This window comes from Lepisosteus oculatus, chromosome 6, assembly GCF_040954835.1.
Source record: "Lepisosteus oculatus isolate fLepOcu1 chromosome 6, fLepOcu1.hap2, whole genome shotgun sequence".
In the NCBI taxonomy this organism is placed as follows: Eukaryota; Metazoa; Chordata; class Actinopteri; order Semionotiformes; family Lepisosteidae; genus Lepisosteus; species Lepisosteus oculatus.
Genome location: NC_090701.1, coordinates 42,644,917 through 42,666,883, shown reverse-complemented (window position 1 = coordinate 42,666,883; position 21,967 = coordinate 42,644,917). Strand labels below are relative to the sequence as shown.

The 21,967-nt window shown below is 45.4% G+C and overlaps 14 non-coding genes across 14 annotated transcripts; 5 read left to right on the top strand and 9 right to left on the bottom strand.

Annotated features, from left to right (window-relative positions):
• Positions 1-1,546: 1,546 nt before the first annotated feature.
• trnar-acg (transfer RNA arginine (anticodon ACG)) lies at positions 1,547-1,619 on the bottom strand. The gene has a single exon. It is a non-coding gene; the product is annotated as a tRNA-Arg (tRNA).
• A 413-nt stretch (positions 1,620-2,032) lies between these two features.
• trnay-gua (transfer RNA tyrosine (anticodon GUA)) lies at positions 2,033-2,120 on the top strand. The gene is given in 2 exon segments: positions 2,033-2,069; positions 2,085-2,120. It is a non-coding gene; the product is annotated as a tRNA-Tyr (tRNA).
• Positions 2,121-2,541: 421 nt separating this feature from the next.
• Positions 2,542-2,613, top strand: trnaq-cug (transfer RNA glutamine (anticodon CUG)). Its single transcript has one exon. It is a non-coding gene; the product is annotated as a tRNA-Gln (tRNA).
• A 153-nt stretch (positions 2,614-2,766) lies between these two features.
• On the bottom strand, positions 2,767-2,838 carry trnae-cuc (transfer RNA glutamic acid (anticodon CUC)). The gene has a single exon. It is a non-coding gene; the product is annotated as a tRNA-Glu (tRNA).
• A 2,282-nt stretch (positions 2,839-5,120) lies between these two features.
• trnaq-uug (transfer RNA glutamine (anticodon UUG)) lies at positions 5,121-5,192 on the bottom strand. The gene has a single exon. It is a non-coding gene; the product is annotated as a tRNA-Gln (tRNA).
• Positions 5,193-7,610: 2,418 nt separating this feature from the next.
• trnae-cuc (transfer RNA glutamic acid (anticodon CUC)) lies at positions 7,611-7,682 on the bottom strand. The gene has a single exon. It is a non-coding gene; the product is annotated as a tRNA-Glu (tRNA).
• Positions 7,683-8,325: 643 nt separating this feature from the next.
• Positions 8,326-8,398, bottom strand: trnar-acg (transfer RNA arginine (anticodon ACG)). The gene has a single exon. It is a non-coding gene; the product is annotated as a tRNA-Arg (tRNA).
• A 626-nt stretch (positions 8,399-9,024) lies between these two features.
• trnaa-ugc (transfer RNA alanine (anticodon UGC)) lies at positions 9,025-9,096 on the top strand. The gene has a single exon. It is a non-coding gene; the product is annotated as a tRNA-Ala (tRNA).
• A 1,532-nt stretch (positions 9,097-10,628) lies between these two features.
• Positions 10,629-10,699, bottom strand: trnag-ccc (transfer RNA glycine (anticodon CCC)). The gene has a single exon. It is a non-coding gene; the product is annotated as a tRNA-Gly (tRNA).
• A 5,972-nt stretch (positions 10,700-16,671) lies between these two features.
• trnar-acg (transfer RNA arginine (anticodon ACG)) lies at positions 16,672-16,744 on the bottom strand. The gene has a single exon. It is a non-coding gene; the product is annotated as a tRNA-Arg (tRNA).
• Positions 16,745-17,157: 413 nt separating this feature from the next.
• Positions 17,158-17,245, top strand: trnay-gua (transfer RNA tyrosine (anticodon GUA)). Its single transcript is given in 2 exon segments — positions 17,158-17,194; positions 17,210-17,245. It is a non-coding gene; the product is annotated as a tRNA-Tyr (tRNA).
• Positions 17,246-17,666: 421 nt separating this feature from the next.
• On the top strand, positions 17,667-17,738 carry trnaq-cug (transfer RNA glutamine (anticodon CUG)). Its single transcript has one exon. It is a non-coding gene; the product is annotated as a tRNA-Gln (tRNA).
• A 153-nt stretch (positions 17,739-17,891) lies between these two features.
• Positions 17,892-17,963, bottom strand: trnae-cuc (transfer RNA glutamic acid (anticodon CUC)). The gene has a single exon. It is a non-coding gene; the product is annotated as a tRNA-Glu (tRNA).
• Positions 17,964-20,243: 2,280 nt separating this feature from the next.
• On the bottom strand, positions 20,244-20,315 carry trnaq-uug (transfer RNA glutamine (anticodon UUG)). Its single transcript has one exon. It is a non-coding gene; the product is annotated as a tRNA-Gln (tRNA).
• Positions 20,316-21,967: the final 1,652 nt, after the last annotated feature.

The following is a 21,967-nucleotide window of genomic DNA, read 5'->3' as shown; positions in this document are numbered from 1 at the left end:
TTAGTCAAAGCTTTTGCTGGCAGACAGGAGCAGTAGGACGCAGAGCCCTATCCAACAGCTCTAGATGGTGCTCGGGGAAGCGCTACAGTTGCTTTCGGATACTTTAATATGAAGATGTTCTAGGAATAAAAGCATATCCAATAAACTAACATGATAACAGCCAGTGCCACCCCTTAGTTATTAGTGTTTGAAGTGGTTTGACAAAGTACTTCCAGCCCCCTCTGTGATCCTAGATTGAACTTGATTGTCCACTCTCATGGAAAACCACACAGTCCTCTATTTTCTGCTGCTCCTCGCTCTGTCCATTACTCTGAACTCATGACTCATCACGCTCGCTCAATCTGCTCCTCAGAAATCACCAGGAACTGTGTGTTCAGGGACACCTCTGTGTACCCAGGCCCTGAGTTCTGACTCCCTGCCTCAGCAGCAGCCTGTCTTCCCTGTTCAGTTGAGTCTCTGTGTCCAGTCTCTATGGGCAGGGTGTGGTAACTGAGCCTGTCCTCTCTGGACACGACACAGCGCCCCTCAATACTCTCTTTACAGAACCTACTCCAGAGACAGGTTCAGTCGTCTAAGAAGCTAAATGGAAAATAAGAAGACAGTACATTGACAGGCCTGCAAGTCTTTCTTCTACATTGGAAAGGTAAGTAGCCGGAGAAACAAGAGTATATTTATTTATATATATCTGAGTGCCATCCAATTTTCAGAAACATCCAGAACATAAGAGCAGGGTACACAGTAAGGAGACTGTCCGCACATTTCTTTATTTTTATTAAAGAGCTTACCCTTTACTGCTGAAATTTGTTTGAAAACCAGAACGTGTTTATTCATACAGTCTGTTACAAAGCTTTCTACTAAATGAAAATAAGCGGCACATCTTGTTTTTCTTCGGTGTCCAGTGAGACTGTAATGGGGACAAGGAAGGAAAAGGAGAGCCCGGCCGCGGCGGTGAAAGCGCCAAATCCTAACCATTAGATCACCAGAGAGACAGTCGGCTCACTCACTGTGTGTGAAGAGAAGACAGCGGTAACTGGGATTCGCGCCGGTGATCTTAATAGGACACAGAGAGCGATCGACACGCTTTTACAGTCTGTGTAGCGACAGCAGCGACACTGAGAGCTGCTGCGTGTAAGAAAGAGAAAACACGATCTGTCTGGAACAGACTTGTTTTGCATATTGAGACACGAAGATGTTTGAGGGATTCTTTTTCCGTTGTTTGTTTTCATTTTCAGATTTTAGGGAATAAGGATGATGGCTGACAGCGAGTCCGCAGGAGCAAAACGTTAGTTCCCACACGTGAGATTCCGCCCACAAGTAAACTTAGTTTTCTTCTTGAGCTCACATGCTGCTGATTAAACTACATTAAACTCCCAGCACGACACTTGGCAGCAGGGAGCGCTGCAATTGGAGAAAACTATCAAGACTGAGAGCGGATGCTGTTATTGGATCATTCTTGGTGGCGATACGGGCCTTGATAAGCTAAGGCTACTAACAATGAACAGAAGGCAATGTGCTAGTGAGCAGCCCGATGTGTTTAAAAGAAAGACGAGCCAAGCAGGAGTCGAACCTACAATCTTCTGATCCGTAGTCAGACGCGTTATCCATTGCGCCACTGGCCCCGCTGACAGAGCTACACCGCACCACAGTGAGCTCCGCGCCGCTACTGGTACGGCATCGCCCCGCTCCAGCTTTTCTAACTTGGATACACGCGTTTTCTACATTTTGTCTTTTAAAAATTACATCTCCTAATATCTTTTACTGCTCCTGTCTGCCAGCAATGACTTTGACGAAAGACTAATTACTTGTGCGCCTGTGTCACGTTCAAATTCCGCTTGATTTCGACATCAAAGAAACACCGTTTTCTTCCAAAACATCATACATCTGTCACAGCTTCCAGACTTGAGATGCCAGGGTTACACCCCTACTCTCTTCAAGAAAAGCCCTGGGTTTGTTTAATGACCACAGAGAGTCAGGACCTCGGTTTTCTGCTTTGTAATTCGAAATTAAATCAAAATATAAGTATTTTTCTTTCCCTTCGATAACTCAGTTGGTAGAGCGGAGGACTGTAGTGAAAACCGCTGGGAATCCTTAGGTCGCTGGTTCGATTCCGGCTCGAAAGAAGGCGTTGTTCCATTGTTCTTTGACATCGAAAATTAAAAAAAAGCAAATATCAGAGGTTTATCGAAAGCTCAATAAAGGCTGAAGCAAAAGTTATCGGTATTTATTGTCCTCACGTGTGAATGTCCTGTTTTTACCGTTAAAAACTCGTCACACGTCCTGACAGAGAATTACTTTCCTCTCACAAATGACTCAGAGCGCAGGAGCGGAGTATCTGGAGCCCGAAGGTTATTGATCGGTGATTGTTAAGCGGGAGTGCGGACGTGTCTGTGAGACTGAAAGCGGACGGACCTGTTTGTAGGGCTCAGATGCACAGCGGCTGCAGCAGAGCATCAACATCACACAGACATCGTAATCTCACGGAGGCAGGTTGAACTCGCAGATGATCACAGTGGGAACCTGTAGCTGATGAGTTTATGTCTTGGTTCTATGGTGTAATGGTTAGCACTCTGGACTCTGAATCCAGCGATCCGAGTTCAAATCTCGGTAGAACCTAAGCGGTGTCTTTTACTTTCGTTTAAGGAACTGTAAAAAAATTACTTCCGGAGCAAAACAGCAGGATCCGTAGATTAGAGACTGCCACACGAATGTATTTTTATCCACGTCCTTACCACGTTCGTGAAATCTGCGAGAACAAAACGATTGTCATTCCCTGACCGGGAATCGAACCCGGGCCGCGGCGGTGAGAGCGCCGAATCCTAACCACTAGACCACCAGGGAGACGGTTGACTCCTTCACTGTCTGTGAAGAGAAGACAGCGATCTTAACAGGACACAGAGCGCACTCGACACGCTTTTACAGTCTGTGTAGCGACAGCAGCGACACTGAGAGCTGCTGTGTGTAAGAAAGAGTAAATAAGATCTGCTGGATTCTCATTCAGTCTATGTAGCGATAATAGCGCGCACTCTGCTAGCGGGGCAAGGGCGGACAATCACAGCTCAGTGAAGCTGGTGAACGCGGCACTTACGGCTTCATAGAGCTCTTATAGCAATTGGTCGATCCACGACTATACAACTGCGGTAATTTAAATTAGATCTAGCAGTGCAATTGTTTTCAATACATTTGTTTCATTGCTTAAAACTCTCCTTCCTCAAAAAATACATCTTCTCTTTGTTGCATGTTTTGCAAATCACTAGATCATTTTGATTGTGTCCACACAAAATGTAAATGTCAGGCACAATGAATGTGCAAAGCAGTGCCTGCAGATCTCTGCAGCTGGTACACAAACCAATCGAGTGAGATGTGTAAAACAAGAGGAATTCATTCATTTCACAGCTGAAAAAAACCCGTCCCATGTGTGTGCAACCTCATCTCACAGGTACACAAGTGCTCAACGATCAATCCCTACGTGAGCACAGGTATAGTATTCTGGGTCACCAGTGCGTTAGTGCTGCTGAGCGATGGAGCAGGAACAAGCAGCTGGAGGAGGACAGTGGAGGACAATGTCAGCTCTCGGCACCCTGAGCACTCTGCTCCAGTCAGGGCCTGGTTTCCTGCTCCCCTTCCCCTGTCCTCACTGGTACACAAGTGTTCACCCATCAGTCAGTCGGTGCTTGAGCACAGGTAGATAAGGGTCCCCTGGGCTTTACCAATCATGGCCTCCTAATAATTCCCATCTCTGAACTGCCTTCATCACTCTGCTCTCTTCCCCACTGGTGGCTGGTGTGTGAGAGCAGACTGATGATCATCCAGGTGGGGCTGCACACTGGTGGTGGTGGAGGGGATCCCCATTACCTATGAAGTCACCTTGACATATAAGATGGTCATGGATGTGCTGGCACCAATGCCCTAAAAGTTCTCTGTGGCCACTCTCTCCTGCTCAGCTTTAGAGAGTATCATTCACACCTGTTTCCCATTATTCATCTTTTCCAGCACAGAGGCCATTTCTGTCTGGATTGGGTGTGCCCTTAAACATCTTGCTTTATCTTGGAAGGTATAGACAGCACAGGCCTGGGTGGGCACTTGAAACCAAGGGAACCCCATGGTCATCCAGTCAGAAACATTGGATTTTGTTATTTCTTACTCAGTACACACTCAATACAGTACTACACTCTTAAACTCTAGACTCTAGTAAGAAATATCCAAAACAAGAGCAGAAAAAAACAACAGGGCCTGGTTTCCTGCTCCCCGGCCATGAATACCTCCAGCCCTGTTCCCCTCCCCTGTCCTCACTGGTACACAAGTGTTCACCCATCAGTCAGTCAGTGCTTGAGCACAGGTAGATAAGGCTCCCAGTGCGTCAGGGTTTCTGAGAGGTGGAGCAGGAACAGGCGGTTGGTGGAGGGAGAGGGGTCTGTGTGCTGGAAGCGAGGAGGAGGAAGGCGAAGGCACCCAGATATCTCTAATGAATAAGGGCCCCAGAGTGAACCATGTCATGCAGTAGATCATGGCTTGACGATGGTGATGTAGCAGGAGCCTTACTGGACACAGAGCCTCAGTCAGTGGCCCAGGACGGTGTGGGGCAGGGGATGAAGAAGAGGATGGCAAAGGTTATTATATTAGGTGAGGAGGGTGTTAGTCGGGGATGTAGGAAGGAACTGGACCTCTTGATGACCAAGTACCTGTTAATCTGCTGCCAGTTGTACCTAGCCAAATCTAGCCAGGTAAGTAGAAGACAACAACGTGGCGAGCTCGTCGGTTTGCAAAACTTAGAATAGGTACGTGAAAATAGTCTTTCTTAAACACAAACTGCTCAATACGACACCCTTGGTGTGTTACTTTTGTACAGTCCTGAAAACTCTGTGTATTATCTTCTCACCGTTCAAAAATGTTTAACTCGTCCTCCGCAGGTGTAGTAGCCTCCGTTGCTTCTTGCTGCTTTTTTCATCGCTTTTAACAACGAACAGGAGGCGGGCACAGTTTGAAATAGTTTTTCCTTACTCTGCTTCTCTCTTTCAGCAGGAAAGCGCCATGTTGGGCGAGCAGATCAAATTCGGAAAAGAGGTGCTTTCATCAAGCAAATTATCTGAACTTGACTCTGGATCCTAAAACATAGTCGACTTAGGTTCCACCGAGATTTGAACTCGGATCGCTGGATTCAAAGTCCAGAGTGCTAACCATTACACCATGGAACCAGCAACTGTGAAATGCATATACAGATCCCCGCTCTGATCTTCTGCATGTTAAACCCGTCTAAGTGAGACTACAGTATCTGTGACGTCGATGCTCTGCTGTAGCCGCTGTGCATCTCAGCGCTACAATCGGTTCCGTCCGCTTTCAGTCTCACAGACACGTCCGCCCTCCCGCTTAACAATCACCGATCAATAACCATCGGGCTCCAGATACTCCACTCCTGCGCTCTGGCTCATTTGTGAGAGGAAATAGCGCTCAAGAAGTCGCGTGGAAATTTGGTCTTCCTGAGTGCCAGTGGTGTACTGGTATCATGCAAGACTCCTACTCTTTTGACCTGGGTTTGATTCCCGGCTGGCGCATAAGAAATGGTGTTGTTTTAAGCCTTAATAAAGCACTGTTAATCATTCCTATTTTAATACTGTTAGGGATTACTTGTGCAATTTATCTCACGGACGTTTTACACCAACATAATAAATGTAGAAATGAAAAAAATACATTTCACAGGTCAATTGACTGATTAAAAAATCACTCTACTGTTTATTGATAAACTTACAGAAGGTGGATTTTGGTCTCCAATTTTTTTCCACAAGTTTTTTTGTTGCAATTGAGCTCAAAGCTGAGACGATCTCCAAATAATATATTAACTAGTCTGCAAGACACTGACCTCCGTGTGGATGTATATCCGTATGAAGTAAGACAGGTTACTTCCACATCTTGGTCGTGGGATGTTAAACCTCCATCTTTCAGCCACAACACACAAGAGGTTTATTTCTGAGTTGTAATTTAAGTTATAAGAAATATAAATTCTCAGGTTCTCCATTCAGCTCCCTTTAAAACACATTTCTAAAAATAATGTACGAATACACATCACTGAAACCATTCCAAACACAGTTTTACTGCTGCCAGGACTCGAACCTAGATCTTCACCTCATAGAGCTGATGTGTTTGATTGCTTGTTACACCAAAGAAGCTCATGCACAGTATACACAACCTCCCACAGCACCTAAACAACAGCCTTATACAATGAGGGGTTGCCAGTCACTGACTACAGCTCTCTGTCAGGAAGTGTGGCGAGTTTTTAACAGTAAAAACAGGACAATCACAGGTGAGGACAATTAACACCAGTAACTTTTGCTTCAGCCTTTATTGAGCTTTCGATCAACCTCTGATATTCGCTATTTTTAGTTTTCTATTTCAGAGAACAATAAAACAACACCTTTCTTCAAGCTGGATTCAAACCAGCAACCTAAGGATTCCCAGTGGTTTCTATTACAGCGCTCTGCTCTACCAACTGAGCTATCAAAGGGACAGCAAGCAGTTCTTTTCTCACATGTTCAGCCCAAATTCGTGCGGTGTTCCTGGTCATTTCAGTTTCAGTTTGACGTCAGGTTTTTAACTCGTTTCTGCGGTCTTGTTTCAAGCGTTTCTCTGTCATTTGACTTCACGGGTACGCGTAATTTTTGTAGTAATTTGAGAACACTCTTAATAGAAATTGCAACACTTTACAGCGAGGGGCTGGAGACAAACATTTCGTGAGTTCTTTCCAATACCGCCCCGTGTCCAGCTATGAGGATCAGATCAAATAGTGCAGCGAGCTGCCCGCTCGCTCAGGTTTCTTGACCTCAGAACACAGGGGGTCCTGCTCCTCACGGAGTGATGTCTATGTATAGGTTGTGGTCACTGTGCCTGTCCTGTGACACTGGGCCTATACTTCATCTGGGTCTGTTTTTGGTACCTGTCTATTACCTTAGTCAGATACTCAGCTTGTGTGTGTTGATGTTCAAGTCTGTGTTGTGTTTATGTGTGTGTGTCCCAGTGGTTGAGGTAGTGTTGTTTCGCTTATGCTGTGATTTGGTTGATTGTGGTTCGTGCTGATAAAGCAGTGCTGTCCTGAGGCAGGCTGGTGTCAGTGTGCTTCAGAACCTTCTGGCTGAGAAGGGTTCTTCTGTGGACTCAGCTCCTTGCTCAGCAGGGCCTTGTGGCAGAAGGAGAGCTGGTCACTGTTTCTCAGGTGTAACCAGTGTTTTATTTCTTTTGTGTTGGCCAAATTCGGCCCTGCACACATTCTTAGGCATTGTTCTCTGCACATGGAGCATGCTTTTTACAGAACTATGGTTGTTTGCCCTTGCCCTCACATTGAATTTATATATACATATCTGAGTGCCATCCAATTTTCAGAAACATCCAGAACAAAAGAGCAGGGTCCACAGACGGACAGAGATGTACTGCAAGTACATTTATTTTTATTCAGGAGCTCACCCTGTCCTGCTGAAACTTGCATGAAAAACACAGAATTGTGTTTATCCATGCAATCTGCTACGGCTGTTTCTACTGAATGAAAATATGAGGCGCATCTGAAGGACACAGTCTTCAGTGTCCAGGAAGGCTGTAATGGTCACAAACGGAGGAAAAATAGACTCTTCCCTGACCGGGAATCGAACCCGGGCCGCGGCGGTGAGAGCGCCGAATCCTAACCACTAGACCACCAGGGAGGTGGCTAGTGTTCTCCCTGTATGTGAAGAGAAGACAGCGGTAACTGGGATTCGCGCTGGAGATCTTAATAGGACACAGAGAGCGATCGACACGCTTTTACAGACTGTGTAGCGACAGCAGCGACACTCAGAGCAGCTGTGTGTAAGACAGACAAAATAAGATCTGCTTGGAACTAAAATTTGCTTGCATAGCGAGACGGTTTGAGACTCGAAGGTGTTTGTAGGATAATATTTCCGTGGTTTATTTTCGCTTTCAGATTTTAGGAGATCATTCTCTCAGCACCCAGGGAGATGGTGGAGAGAGAGTCCGGACGTGTCTGAGAGACCGATCCCCATGGAAAGTGACGCTTTATTGATACAATTGACGCAGGAGCACAAGGAAAGACCCCACATGTGAGAATCCGCCCACAAGTAAACTTAGTTTTCTTCATGAGCTCACATGCTGCTGATTAAACTACATTAAACTCCCAGCACGACAATTGGCAGCAGGGAGCGCTGCGATTGGAGAAAACTATCAAGAATGAGAGCGGATGCTGTGATTGGATCATTCTTGGTGGCGATACGGGCCTTGATTAGCTAAGGCTACTAACAATGAACAGAAGGCAATGTGCTAGTGAGCAGCCCGATGTGTTTAAAAGAAACACGAGCCAGGTAGGAGTCGAACCTACAATCTTCTGATCCGTAGTCAGACGCGTTATCCATTGCGCCACTGGCCCCGCTGACAGAGCTACACCGCACCACAGTGAGCTCCGCGCCGCTACTGGTACGGCATCGCCCCGCTCCAGCTTTTCTAACTTGGATACACGCGTTTTCTACATTTTATCTTTTAAAATAACATCTTCTTATATCTTTTAATGCTCCTGTCTATCAGCAAATACTTTGACGAAAGACTAATTACTTGTGAAAACCGTTTTCTTACATTTTAATACTTGGATGAATCGCAGAATTACCGTTTCTGCCTGCTTTTTATTTTCCGCGGTGTCATTGTTTCATCACCCTCAGTGTGTTACTTGGAAAGAAATACTTGTTAATTGCAACATACTCCTTTTTCCAAAACCTGACGTCGAAATGCGATTGAAATGACCAGGAACACCGCACGAATTTGGGCTGAATGTGTGAGAAAAGAAGTGCTCGTCGTCCCTTCGATAGCTCAGTTGGTAGAGCGGAGGACTGTAGTGTAGCGAATATCAGAGGTTGATCGAAAGCTCAATAGAGGCTGAAGCAAATGTTATCAGTGTTTATTGTCCTCACGTGTGAATGTCCTGTTTTTACCGTTAAAAACTCGTCACAGATCCTAACACAGAGCTGCAGTCACTGACAACCGAAGAGATGATTGCTTGTCGGGGATGTAGCTCAGTGGTAGAGCGCATGCTTTGCATGTATGAGGCCCCGGGTTCAATCCCCGGCATCTCCAGAAAGGTTTTTGTAAAATATGAGATCTACTCTTCCTACACTAGGTAAGACGCACGCTGTAGGAAGTTGTTTTTTCACGTTCCGATCCAAAGAGCTTCAAATGCCCAGTCCGACAGTAACCGAACCGGAATGAGCTCATACTCGCTCCCTGTGCTGAAACAGACTTAGCGCTTCCCCGAGCACCGTCTAGAGCTGCTGGATAGGGCTCTGCGTCCTACTGCTGCTGTCTGCCAGCAATGACTGACGAAACACTAATTGGAACAAGCAATAGGTTTATTCCATGCCGAAAAGAGAAGAAAAAACACAACGTTTCGGCCGTGGAGCCTTCTTCAGCAGTGAGAAAGACAGGGCAGTAAGCAAAGGTAATGTAGGAGAACAAAAGCCCGAAAAAGACTTAGGCTTGATCATTTCTCTTCATAAATCAATTGAGGTATTCGAATCGCATTTTTCCTTTTTCCATTACATTATGATGTCGGTCATAAACGTACGGTGACCCAGAAGTGCCAAACACAGAAACAAAAAAGAGTGCACAAACTAAAAATAGTACTCAGAGAAAAAATGGCAACACAAAAAATGAGTGCACAAACAAAAACAGTAACACAAAAAAGCGTCACGCGTGAGAAGTGTTCAAAATGGAAACAGGTTCTCATAATAATCTGTTGTCAGGGAAGAGGGCAGCGCTGAGGGGCGAGCGCGTGTTGAGCTCTTGATGAGACGTTTTTGTGAATTTTCTAAAATCTTAAAAACACCACGACAGTAGAATGTTCTGTGGAGGGCGGCCTGGTGAAAACTATTCTTTTTCCCCACATTGCGGGAAATACACTGGCTTTCTTCTTCATGAAAAACTTCTGGGAACAATCCCGCATTTCAGGTCGTCGTGCTGCTGCCGCAGCGTTATCTATAGAAATGCTGCACAATAAATAGTGTGGAGGAAGTTTTTCATGTCATAGCATTTCTGTCTCATTTTTCTTTGTGTTGCCGTTTTTTGTTTGTGCACTTGTAACCCTGTCTTACGGGAAGCCGGGTATTAGAACTGGCTATAGCTGCTCATTGACGGAGCCGTGTTTTATTAACTCCAACTCCCATAATGCACTGCTCGACTTCCTGACGGCGCCAACAAGATTTACCTGGTAGCGAGGGTTTAACTACTAGTTACTAGTCAGTTACTAGCCTGCGCGAAACGCTATTAATTCAATTCAATTCAAGGTGTTTTATTAGCATGACCGATGGGTACACTCAGTGTTGCTAAAGCAAATAAAAATGATAAAATTAGCATGAAGAAAAACATAAAATAAAGTCTGTGCTGTGGTTGAGTCTGAAGTTGCTGGCCAGTCCGACAGAAACAGAACCGGAATGAGCTCATACTCGCTCCCAGTACTGAAACAGACTCGGCGCTTCCCTAAGCACCGTCTAGAGCTGCTGGATAGGGCTCTGTGTCCGTCCACTACAGTCTTGCGATAAACTGCATTCGTAATCCACCACAGGATTAAAATAACAATATTTTGCGATGGTTGAAAAGAAACCACGTTTTTATGCGCCAGCCGGGAATCGAACCCGGGTCGCAAGAATGGGAATCTTGCATGATACCACTACACCACTGGCGCAGCTGAAGAAGCCTTGTCAACGCAACTACTTGAGCGCTCTTTCCTCTCACAAATGACTCAGAGCGCAGGAGCGGAGTATCTGGAGCCCAATGGTTATTGATCGGTGATTGTTAAACGGGAGTGCGGACGTGTCTGTGAGACTGAAAGCGGACGGACCTGTTTGTAGGGCTCAGATGCACAGCGGCTGCAGCAGAGCATCGACATCACACAGACTAACTGGGATAGGACACAGAGAGCGATCGACACGCTTTTACAGTCTGTGTAGCGCCAACAGCGACACTCAGAGCTTCTGTGTGTAAGAAAGAGTAAATAAGATCTGCTTGGTACAAAGAAACCACGAAATCCTCAGGTGAAGTCGAGTCTTCTGCAGTCTCCAATGTAATGACCCAGACATGTTTGCACGTCCTGCTCCACGAAGTTGCCCACCCGCCCGTCGAACAGCAGAAACGACGAAACTCACCGCAATCGCTAGTGCTGCGTTTGTGCCGGTTTGTGTCGCTGTAAGTAGCGTTTGTGCTGCTTTACCGAGATATAGCGCCTTGATTTTTCGGGCAATCACGTGACTATCCACAAGGAAGTTTACGGGTACCAACAAACTCGGTACTTGAACTCCTGATTGTGATTAAAACAATGGGGGCAATTTGTTTTCCGAGTGTATCTGGTCAGGTGGGGTGGATGTTTCAATATATTTCAATATAGCGCCTTCTTTTCCTGTCAAAACGGAAAAGTCACGACCACCAGATCTTCCAGTTGTGATCTTTTCATCAGTTGAGCACAGACTTTGCAGCCTTTACGCGAATAAACAGTCTCACATTTAGGGAGGAGTTACTATGTTAGAACATTGGGTTAGATGTTTTCTTTTCATTTTTAACCATGTTCTCGAAAATGTATCGCTTGTGTACTCCTTTCATTGGTGAAGAGACGCCAGTTTCCAGATTACCGCTGGTACAACACGAGAGCCCATATTCACATTTTCGTATTAGTTTCAAGATCGATATAATTTAACATTAAAAATCAAAATTTAAGAGCACGAGCATAATAATATAATGAAAATAAACTTTACATGTCTATTAATGATCGAAGCACAAAGCAGAAGGTGTCTCCCCTACCTTAAATAAACAATTCATTGTTCAAATACCATGTATTCCTTACAGAAAGCAGCGGAGACAGTTATATTGCAAATAAAAAATGTATTTATTTCGAAGAGTATGAGACATTGTTAATCAATAAAGACGTTTAAAAATAAGCCGATGTAGTTATAGTGCAAATAAGTAAAGCATTTTAAAAATAGATTCTCATTTACAGTAAACGAGGTGATCCACCTAGCGCTGCTGGCTTGAACAGCTCTCAGACCCGTGATTGACTAAAGCCCCGAACAGTTCGGGCCGCGATTGGGTGAAAAGTGAGAATCGACACTCTGAGTGGGTAAAGCGCCACAGCGGAAGTTCCGTGTGTACTCTGTGTGCTGTATGAGCACGCTGGATACACAGTAACACATGCACTGGTTTCCAATTACTGATCATTCTAAGAGAAGTCGCAATGAGGTCAAAAGTGAATAGCAGACAAAGAACGTCATGGCATCCACAGCGAGGTAACGACTCCGATAGCATGTCACGATAGGAGTGCGGGCATCACGATCACATCGCCATACCCATTGCGACTGGCCCACCACTGTCATGGCGCCACTCGCGACATTAAATCAAAATATCCCGATATGACATACCTCGACAAAACACCCCCGCACCATGTCACGACATGGAGACCGCATATCGTGATATGACGTACCCCGATAAAAGTGCCCCGCCCCCATGTCGCGACATGAAGCCCGCATATGGCAATATGACATACCCCAACAAAAGTGCACCGCCCCCAAGTCGTGAAACAAAGCCCGCATATCGCGATATGACATACCCCGACAAAAGTGCCCCGCCCCCATGTCGCGACATGAAGCCCGCATATGGCAATATGACATATCCCAACAAAAGTGCACCGCCCCCAAGTCGTGAAACAAAGCCCGCATATTGCGATATGAAATACCCCGACAAAAGTGCCCTGCCCTCATGTCGCGACATGGAGTCCATATGTTGTGATAGGACATACCCTGACAGGATATATGATGACCCCATGTCGCGACGTAAAATCCATATATCGCTACACGTCCTATCTGGGTATATCATGTCCGGATATGAGACCTTTGTTGCGACAGCGCTACCAGGGTTGCATGGAAGCAAGGCGCCAGTCGTGATATACACTGCCTCCATATACATGCGATATACTGTACATGGGGTCCCTATCATGACATTCTGCGGAGGGCTTGTCGCGATGGTATCCCACAGTTAAACGTTTGGCAACAGCTTGTCACGGTAGGGAAAGTAAAGGAAAACTTGCCATAGAAAATTAAAACCATAGATCTTACAATCACGGTGATTTTACATACATTACAACCACAGGTTGTAAATGCATCAGTAAAGGCATCGCCCCAATGGTAATATCGAGTGAGGCGCCATGAGAATAAAAACTGCAAAGGTATTAAAATATTAAGTTCTGAAGATCTTGTTTGATTCTTCATGATACTTCTAAACTTATACGAAACCCACGAAATTAGTACTGTAGCCATTCGCCTGGCGCTGCGGCCAAAGAGCGCCCGGCTGGGGTACTAGGAAAGCCGCTGACTGCAAAACGGGCGTACAGTTTGGTGAGATCGCCCGCATTCTTGTAAATAGTCCCCTGGTTTCGCACCCCTTTCATACTTGTACCCAATTGCCACCCTACCGCTGTGTAACTACCTGCTCGCTCACTCTCTCTGCTAGCGCAGGGGCGCGGGGGTGCTGTGCTGCCTGTGCCGAAAAATAAAGGCACGTGTTTCATTCAACGACTGTATGAATCTCTGTGTCCGTCCGCGCCAATGCTACAGTTTTCTATTTTCGATGCCAAAAGACACCTAACTGGGAAATTCGTGACTTCCCACAAGACTTAACACTCAATTGTTATAGTCGCATTACAGTGCCAATTCATCGTACCTTTAATTGCAAGATAGCGTGCTAATAAAAGCGTCAAATACATACTTTGGATGTATTTTAGCTCTGTAAACGTCGTTCACTTAAAAATACAGCTGGGCATTTAGAGGCGATCTCAATAGTTATCTGTAAAATGCACACTCGCATCTATCCGTCAATATTATCTTAATGTTAGTCATGCACTCCAAATTTTGTAATGTGTTTACAGGGGAAATTTTAGAACCTCTTCGTGCTCACCCTCCAATTTGCAATGCAATCCTCGATCGGTATAATCAGCAGAATTAGCGGAACCTTATGATACATACTGTCTCTCTCTCACACACACAGAGGTTAAGCAACAATTACCTAGGCTGCTGAACGCTACTGTGCCACGGCGGACACACACACAGAAAACAACCAGTACAAGGTCTCAAAATCAAAACCAAATCAATAGAACACCGAACATGTAATAGCGCAAAACGCCCTCATAGCGACAAAGACGCTTTACTTGTGTTTTTATCCATTTTTGAATTACAAAGCAGAGTAAGCAGTCCTTGACATTCAAACACATGCAAAACGACTATCTGGCGTATTTTAAAAGAAACGCCTTTCTTACTTTAAACAACAGCCTTATACAATGAGGGTTTCTGCTGGTCCATGAAGCTGCGGGTTTTCCCCTTTTACATTTTGCTAAATCATCGAGAACTTCTCTTTTGCTACTCCCGAAAAGGCACCTTAGCTGTATTTTGGCAGTAACAGGTTCGACGTTTCTGCTGGTATCAACAGATTAACACCGTTAACTTTTGCTTCAGCCGTTATTGAGCTTTCGATGAGCCTCTGAGATTCGCTATTTTGGCTTTGATGAAAGACTAATTACTTGTGCGCTTTTCACCTTCTATGTGTCACCATGAAATCCTCTGATGATGTGATAATGTGATCTTCTGCGTGTTCAATCTGTCTGAGTGAGACTAGAGTATCTGTGTGACGTTGATGCTCTGAGCGCTACAAACGGTTCCGTCCCAAAAAAATCTGTTTTTGTTAGTAACCAATATTTTATTACATTATTATCTATTATTATGTAAGCTTATTTTCGTAACCTTAATTTGGTGATTCTTGTGATTTTTGTGAGCTCACAGAAAAGACATTTCACTGCCAGCAACTACTGCTGCACGCTGTATTGTTGTGCATCTGATAAATAAACTTTGATTTGATTTGAACAAGTGGATGTTTTCAACCTCTGCTTACTGCAGTTTCGCCTGTCGTTGCCAGAAAATTAAAAGCGCACAAGGAATTAGGCTTTAGTCAAAGCTTTTGCTGGCAGACAGGAGCAGTAGGACGCAGAGCCCTATCCAACAGCTCTAGATGGTGCTCGGGGAAGCGCTACAGTTGCTTTCGGATACTTTAATATGAAGATGTTCTAGGAATAAAAGCATATCCAATAAACTAACATGATAACAGCCAGTGCCACCCCTTAGTTATTAGTGTTTGAAGTGGTTTGACAAAGTACTTCCAGCCCCCTCTGTGATCCTAGATTGAACTTGATTGTCCACTCTCATGGAAAACCACACAGTCCTCTATTTTCTGCTGCTCCTCACTCTGTCCATTACTCTGAACTCATGACTCATCACGCTCGCTCAATCTGCTCCTCAGAAATCACCAGGAACTGTGTGTTCAGGGACACCTCTGTGTACCCAGGCCCTGAGTTCTGACTCCCTGCCTCAGCAGCAGCCTGTCTTCCCTGTTCAGTTGAGTCTCTGTGTCCAGTCTCTATGGGCAGGGTGTGGTCACTGAGCCTGTCCTCTCTGGACAGTCAGGTCTGTCTGTGTCCAGTCTCTATGGCCAGGCTGTGGTAACTGAGCCTGTCCTCTCTGGACAGTCAGGTCTGTCTGTGTCCAGTCTCTATGGCCAGGCTGTGGTAACTGAGCCTGTCCTCTCTGGACACGACACAGCGCCCCTCAATACTCTCTTTACAGAACCTACTCCAGAGACAGGTTCAGTCGTCTAAGAAGCTAAATGGAAAATAAGAAGACAGTACATTGACAGGCCTGCAAGTCTTTCTTCTACATTGGAAAGGTAAGTAGCCGGAGAAACAAGAGTATATTTATTTATATATATCTGAGTGCCATCCAATTTTCAGAAACATCCAGAACATAAGAGCAGGGTACACAGTAAGGAGACTGTCCGCACATTTCTTTATTTTTATTAAAGAGCTTACCCTTTACTGCTGAAATTTGTTTGAAAACCAGAACGTGTTTATTCATACAGTCTGTTACAAAGCTTTCTACTAAATGAAAATAAGCGGCACATCTTGTTTTTCTTCGGTGTCCAGTGAGACTGTAATGGGGACAAGGAAGGAAAAGGAGAGCCCGGCCGCGGCGGTGAAAGCGCCAAATCCTAACCATTAGATCACCAGAGAGACTGTCGGCTCACTCACTGTGTGTGAAGAGAAGACAGCGGTAACTGGGATTCGCGCCGGTGATCTTAATAGGACACAGAGAGCGATCGACACGCTTTTACAGTCTGTGTAGCGACAGCAGCGACACTGAGAGCTGCTGCGTGTAAGAAAGAGAAAACACGATCTGTCTGGAACAGACTTGTTTTGCATATTGAGACACGAAGATGTTTGAGGGATTCTTTTTCCGTTGTTTGTTTTCATTTTCAGATTTTAGGGAATAAGGATGATGGCTGACAGCGAGTCCGCAGGAGCAAAACGTTAGTTCCCACACGTGAGATTCCGCCCACAAGTAAACTTAGTTTTCTTCTTGAGCTCACATGCTGCTGATTAAACTACATTAAACTCCCAGCACGACACTTGGCAGCAGGGAGCGCTGCAATTGGAGAAAACTATCAAGACTGAGAGCGGATGCTGTTATTGGATCATTCTTGGTGGCGATACGGGCCTTGATAAGCTAAGGCTACTAACAATGAACAGAAGGCAATGTGCTAGTGAGCAGCCCGATGTGTTTAAAAGAAAGACGAGCCAAGCAGGAGTCGAACCTACAATCTTCTGATCCGTAGTCAGACGCGTTATCCATTGCGCCACTGGCCCCGCTGACAGAGCTACACCGCACCACAGTGAGCTCCGCGCCGCTACTGGTACGGCATCGCCCCGCTCCAGCTTTTCTAACTTGGATACACGCGTTTTCTACATTTTGTCTTTTAAAAATTACATCTCCTAATATCTTTTACTGCTCCTGTCTGCCAGCAATGACTTTGACGAAAGACTAATTACTTGTGCGCCTGTGTCACGTTCAAATTCCGCTTGATTTCGACATCAAAGAAACACCGTTTTCTTCCAAAACATCATACATCTGTCACAGCTTCCAGACTTGAGATGCCAGGGTTACACCCCTACTCTCTTCAAGAAAAGCCCTGGGTTTGTTTAATGACCACAGAGAGTCAGGACCTCGGTTTTCTGCTTTGTAATTCGAAATTAAATCAAAATATAAGTGTTTTTCTTTCCCTTCGATAACTCAGTTGGTAGAGCGGAGGACTGTAGTGAAAACCGCTGGGAATCCTTAGGTCGCTGGTTCGATTCCGGCTCGAAAGAAGGCGTTGTTCCATTGTTCTTTGACATCGAAAATTAAAAAAAAGCAAATATCAGAGGTTTATCGAAAGCTCAATAAAGGCTGAAGCAAAAGTTATCGGTATTTATTGTCCTCACGTGTGAATGTCCTGTTTTTACCGTTAAAAACTCGTCACACGTCCTGACAGAGAATTACTTTCCTCTCACAAATGACTCAGAGCGCAGGAGCGGAGTATCTGGAGCCCGAAGGTTATTGATCGGTGATTGTTAAGCGGGAGTGCGGACGTGTCTGTGAGACTGAAAGCGGACGGACCTGTTTGTAGGGCTCAGATGCACAGCGGCTGCAGCAGAGCATCAACATCACACAGACATCGTAATCTCACGGAGGCAGGTTGAACTCGCAGATGATCACAGTGGGAACCTGTAGCTGATGAGTTTATGTCTTGGTTCTATGGTGTAATGGTTAGCACTCTGGACTCTGAATCCAGCGATCCGAGTTCAAATCTCGGTAGAACCTAAGCGGTGTCTTTTACTTTCGTTTAAGGAACTGTAAAAAAATTACTTCCGGAGCAAAACAGCAGGATCCGTAGATTAGAGACTGCCACACGAATGTATTTTTATCCACGTCCTTACCACGTTCGTGAAATCTGCGAGAACAAAACGATTGTCATTCCCTGACCGGGAATCGAACCCGGGCCGCGGCGGTGAGAGCGCCGAATCCTAACCACTAGACCACCAGGGAGACGGTTGGCTCTTTCACTGTCTGTGAAGAGAAGACAGCGATCTTAACAGGACACAGAGCGCACTCGACACGCTTTTACAGTCTGTGTAGCGACAGCAGCGACACTGAGAGCTGCTGTGTGTAAGAAAGAGTAAATAAGATCTGCTGGATTCTCATTCAGTCTATGTAGCGATAATAGCGCGCACTCTGCTAGCGGGGCAAGGGCGGACAATCACAGCTCAGTGAAGCTGGTGAACGCGGCACTTACGGCTTCATAGAGCTCTTATAGCAATTGGTCGATCCACGACTATACAACTGCGGTAATTTAAATTAGATCTAGCAGTGCAATTGTTTTCAATACATTTGTTTCATTGCTTAAAACTCTCCTTCCTCAAAAAATACATCTTCTCTTTGTTGCATGTTTTGCAAATCACTAGATCATTTTGATTGTGTCCACACAAAATGTAAATGTCAGGCACAATGAATGTGCAAAGCAGTGCCTGCAGATCTCTGCAGCTGGTACACAAACCAATCGAGTGAGATGTGTAAAACAAGAGGAATTCATTCATTTCACAGCTGAAAAAAACCCGTCCCATGTGTGTGCAACCTCATCTCACAGGTACACAAGTGCTCAACGATCAATCCCTACGTGAGCACAGGTATAGTATTCTGGGTCACCAGTGCGTTAGTGCTGCTGAGCGATGGAGCAGGAACAAGCAGCTGGAGGAGGACAGTGGAGGACAATGTCAGCTCTCGGCACCCTGAGCACTCTGCTCCAGTCAGGGCCTGGTTTCCTGCTCCCCTTCCCCTGTCCTCACTGGTACACAAGTGTTCACCCATCAGTCAGTCGGTGCTTGAGCACAGGTAGATAAGGGTCCCCTGGGCTTTACCAATCATGGCCTCCTAATAATTCCCATCTCTGAACTGCCTTCATCACTCTGCTCTCTTCCCCACTGGTGGCTGGTGTGTGAGAGCAGACTGATGATCATCCAGGTGGGGCTGCACACTGGTGGTGGTGGAGGGGATCCCCATTACCTATGAAGTCACCTTGACATATAAGATGGTCATGGATGTGCTGGCACCAATGCCCTAAAAGTTCTCTGTGGCCACTCTCTCCTGCTCAGCTTTAGAGAGTATCATTCACACCTGTTTCCCATTATTCATCTTTTCCAGCACAGAGGCCATTTCTGTCTGGATTGGGTGTGCCCTTAAACATCTTGCTTTATCTTGGAAGGTATAGACAGCACAGGCCTGGGTGGGCACTTGAAACCAAGGGAACCCCATGGTCATCCAGTCAGAAACATTGGATTTTGTTATTTCTTACTCAGTACACACTCAATACAGTACTACACTCTTAAACTCTAGACTCTAGTAAGAAATATCCAAAACAAGAGCAGAAAAAAACAACAGGGCCTGGTTTCCTGCTCCCCGGCCATGAATACCTCCAGCCCTGTTCCCCTCCCCTGTCCTCACTGGTACACAAGTGTTCACCCATCAGTCAGTCAGTGCTTGAGCACAGGTAGATAAGGCTCCCAGTGCGTCAGGGTTTCTGAGAGGTGGAGCAGGAACAGGCGGTTGGTGGAGGGAGAGGGGTCTGTGTGCTGGAAGCGAGGAGGAGGAAGGCGAAGGCACCCAGATATCTCTAATGAATAAGGGCCCCAGAGTGAACCATGTCATGCAGTAGATCATGGCTTGACGATGGTGATGTAGCAGGAGCCTTACTGGACACAGAGCCTCAGTCAGTGGCCCAGGACGGTGTGGGGCAGGGGATGAAGAAGAGGATGGCAAAGGTTATTATATTAGGTGAGGAGGGTGTTAGTCGGGGATGTAGGAAGGAACTGGACCTCTTGATGACCAAGTACCTGTTAATCTGCTGCCAGTTGTACCTAGCCAAATCTAGCCAGGTAAGTAGAAGACAACAACGTGGCGAGCTCGTCGGTTTGCAAAACTTAGAATAGGTACGTGAAAATAGTCTTTCTTAAACACAAACTGCTCAATACGACACCCTTGGTGTGTTACTTTTGTACAGTCCTGAAAACTCTGTGTATTATCTTCTCACCGTTCAAAAATGTTTAACTCGTCCTCCGCAGGTGTAGTAGCCTCCGTTGCTTCTTTCTGCTTTTTTCATCGCTTTTAACAACGAACAGGAGGCGGGCACAGTTTGAAATAGTTTTTCCTTACTCTGCTTCTCTCTTTCAGCAGGAAAGCGCCATGTTGGGCGAGCAGATCAAATTCGGAAAAGAGGTGCTTTCATCAAGCAAATTATCTGAACTTGACTCTGGATCCTAACATAGTCGACTTAGGTTCCACCGAGATTTGAACTCGGATCGCTGGATTCAAAGTCCAGAGTGCTAACCATTACACCATGGAACCAGCAACTGTGAAATGCATCTACAGATCCCCGCTCTGATCTTCTGCATGTTAAACCCGTCTAAGTGAGACTACAGTATCTGTGACGTCGATGCTCTGCTGTAGCCGCTGTGCATCTCAGCGCTACAATCGGTTCCGTCCGCTTTCAGTCTCACAGACACGTCCGCCCTCCCGCTTAACAATCACCGATCAATAACCATCGGGCTCCAGATACTCCACTCCTGCGCTCTGGCTCATTTGTGAGAGGAAATAGCGCTCAAGAAGTCGCGTGGAAATTTGGTCTTCCTGAGTGCCAGTGGTGTACTGGTATCATGCAAGACTCCTACTCTTTTGACCTGGGTTTGATTCCCGGCTGGCGCATAAGAAATGGTGTTGTTTTAAGCCTTAATAAAGCACTGTTAATCATTCCTATTTTAATACTGTTAGGGATTACTTGTGCAATTTATCTCACGGACGTTTTACACCAACATAATAAATGTAGAAATGAAAAAAATACATTTCACAGGTCAATTGACTGATTAAAAAATCACTCTACTGTTTATTGATAAACTTACAGAAGGTGGATTTTGGTCTCCAATTTTTTTCCACAAGTTTTTTTGTTGCAATTGAGCTCAAAGCTGAGACGATCTCCAAATAATATATTAACTAGTCTGCAAGACACTGACCTCCGTGTGGATGTATATCCGTATGAAGTAAGACAGGTTACTTCCACATCTTGGTCGTGGGATGTTAAACCTCCATCTTTCAGCCACAACACACAAGAGGTTTATTTCTGAGTTGTAATTTAAGTTATAAGAAATATAAATTCTCAGGTTCTCCATTCAGCTCCCTTTAAAACACATTTCTAAAAATAATGTACGAATACACATCACTGAAACCATTCCAAACACAGTTTTACTGCTGCCAGGACTCGAACCTAGATCTTCACCTCATAGAGCTGATGTGTTTGATTGCTTGTTACACCAAAGAAGCTCATGCACAGTATACACAACCTCCCACAGCACCTAAACAACAGCCTTATACAATGAGGGGTTGCCAGTCACTGACTACAGCTCTCTGTCAGGAAGTGTGGCGAGTTTTTAACAGTAAAAACAGGACAATCACAGGTGAGGACAATTAACACCAGTAACTTTTGCTTCAGCCTTTATTGAGCTTTCGATCAACCTCTGATATTTGCTATTTTTAGTTTTCTATTTCAGAGAACAATAAAACAACACCTTTCTTCAAGCTGGATTCAAACCAGCAACCTAAGGATTCCCAGTGGTTTCTATTACAGCGCTCTGCTCTACCAACTGAGCTATCAAAGGGACAGCAAGCAGTTCTTTTCTCACATGTTCAGCCCAAATTCGTGCGGTGTTCCTGGTCATTTCAGTTTCAGTTTGACGTCAGGTTTTTAACTCGTTTCTGCGGTCTTGTTTCAAGCGTTTCTCTGTCATTTGACTTCACGGGTACGCGTAATTTTTGTAGTAATTTGAGAACACTCTTAATAGAAATTGCAACACTTTACAGCGAGGGGCTGGAGACAAACATTTCGTGAGTTCTTTCCAATACCGCCCCGTGTCCAGCTATGAGGATCAGATCAAATAGTGCAGCGAGCTGCCCGCTCGCTCAGGTTTCTTGACCTCAGAACACAGGGGGTCCTGCTCCTCACGGAG